The sequence below is a fragment of the Malurus melanocephalus genome, unplaced genomic scaffold (assembly GCF_030028575.1).
Source record: "Malurus melanocephalus ecotype Western Australia unplaced genomic scaffold, MMel_1.1 scaffold_321, whole genome shotgun sequence".
Classification (NCBI taxonomy): domain Eukaryota; kingdom Metazoa; phylum Chordata; class Aves; order Passeriformes; family Maluridae; genus Malurus; species Malurus melanocephalus.
In genome coordinates, this window is record NW_026623553.1 from 483,611 (window position 1) to 486,163 (window position 2,553).

Consider the following 2,553-nt stretch of genomic DNA (forward strand, 5'->3'; position numbering starts at 1 on the left):
TTTTTTTTTTTTTTTTTTTTTTTTTTTTTTTGATAAGCTAAACAGATCAAGCTCTTTTTCCATTGCTTGCTGTATGGCATTTTCTGCAGCTCAGGATTATATCTGTGGCTATCCCATTTTGCAATATCCTACTTAAGCTAAGAACACAAAAACCAGGCGCTATTCCATTGTCTCTTGTGGACAGAGGAAAACACAGAGGCAAAATCCCTACTGCCACCCATTCCCAGCCTTTTAACTCCCAAGTGCTACATTYAGGCACTGGGCTTCACAAGGAACATTTGTCCCTCTGTGTTTCTACTGCAGGTCCTGTCCTCTGTCCCTGCTCTGCCAGAGTCACCAGGAGGAATTTTTTTGCTCTTTCACAGTGCCAGTCTCTGTGGTGAAGCTGCATTTTGTTTTCAATGGGCCAGTGTGCCAAGCCACACCGATTACCCTCTCTAGCTYCTTTCTTCCCACTGACTCTTGAAACCCCACCAGTTGGTCTCATCTTGCTGATTTTAGGAGCGTTTTAACCTCCAATTTGCTGGTGGTGATGTCACCTCATGGAGCAGGGAGTGACCTGCTGCCAGCTCACAACGCTCCCCTTGCAGTCAGAGCAGAGAACATCCCCGCTCTGAGCACTGGGGTACAGCCCCATGAGAARCTGAGGTGTGAACACCTGACAGCACCTGAGAAAACCTGCTCTGAACTGTGGCATAAAAGCTCCCAAGCTGGTTGATTTGGAGTTTGATCCTCCATTGTTTAAACCTAGAACCATGGAATGGTTATGGTTGGAAGGAGCCCTAAATTTCATCTCATTTCCACCCATGCCATGGTCAGGAGCATCTTCCACTAACCCAGATGGCTCCAAATTCCATCCAACCTGGCCTTGGACACTCCCAGGGATGGGGCAGCCACAGCTTCTCTGGGCAGCCTATGCCAGAGCCTCCCCACCCTCACAGGGAACAATTTCTTCCTAATATCCAATCTAAACCTACCCTGCTTCAGCTTAAGGTCATTCCCCTTATCCACTGTGTGTGGATCCTCCTGTGAGCACCTTTAGGTACTGGAAGGCTGCTGTAAGGTCATCCTGTAGYCTTCTCTTCTCCAGACCCCTCCATGGTCCTTGTCACAGGACAGCAATAATCCATCATACTGTTTCTTTTCCAAAAGCAAGGTTTTTGCAGTAACAGCCGTTACTGACCAGTTAGTGTCTTCTAGGCCATTATGAATGATAATTCCCACATGGTTTTTCCACTGCTTGGCTCRTCACCATATTTTTCTTAGATAATATGTTTATAAAGTCCCGTAATTCTGTACTTGAACTCTACTTGATAGGTGATTTCCCTCCAGATGTCTTTAAGCTTGTTGTCTACACATCATAATTCCAGATGTACATGGATTGCTACCTRTTTTTCTCTTTACTAAATTTGTTGATTTTCTTACTGCTTCCAGTTGTGGCTAGAACATGGGCTAAACAMAGTTTTCATGGCTCTGAAATCTCAGCTTTCTTGGCCTCTGCTCAAAGAGCTCCCAGTTCTCACTCATTTTATTGACAATGTTTTTAATACCCAGCCAAGTTCATCCAGTTTTCCTCAGCCTYGGGAAATCAATTCCTTTGAATCTTCAGAGTTTGTACCTCTGTGATTAGAGCTGCCATCTCTCATCCTGTATGAATGGAAACCCACCATGGGCATTGTCCCCCTGCCAGCCTCCAGGGATTAACACAGCCCCCCAGATCCATAAGACAACATTTACCAGGCACAATGAGGCCCAAACCCAGTTCTCTTGGTTTTGGTGTTAAATCTGCAGAGTTTTGAGGGTCTTGGGGATGTTTTACTGCTAGGGATAGCTGCCTTGCCAGCACATGWGTCCCAAATGGATGTGTCTCATAAAAAACACATTTCCCTCCCTGCTTTCTCTTCTTTTGCAATTGTAATTTTACCTGAAATATCTTTTCCCACAAGTTCCTCCACATGAGTACCATAATTTTAAGCTCCTCCCCACCATTTCTGAAGATAAATTACAGCTCTTCCTTCGCTCCAGCACATCAGTGCCTCTGTTCCTGTTAAAGACAMAAAATCTGTGTGTTCTTGGGAACCTCTTTCCAAAGTCCTTGTGTTTAGCTGCATTTTTTAAAGGTWACAAGTGCAGCTAAGATGGTGCCCCACCTTTTCTTCCCCCCTTTTCCCAAATGAATGGATAATCAAAGATTCCCTACCACTGTTCAAAGATTTGAACAGCTCTCAGAGAGTGAAGCTGTGTACAGCTCATCTTCAGCACCAGAAAATGGAAGATTTAAGTCTAAAACGAAGAAGTGGCAGTGTGTGGCTTGGCCCCACTGTCCTGAGCACCCTGGGATGTGTGAAGGAAAGAAACAGCACCAGCAACACCCACTGTGGCTATTTTTGAACCTTGGCGCAGTCCCAGTCTCACCTGTGACAGGTGAGGAATATTACATGCAGAWTAATTTTTACCTTGGCAGGTGTACATCTTGTACACCTTGACACCTTATCCAACAGCTGGCCCTGTCCCAGGCTGGGGATCCACSCCTCTGGATCCAGCTTTACCATG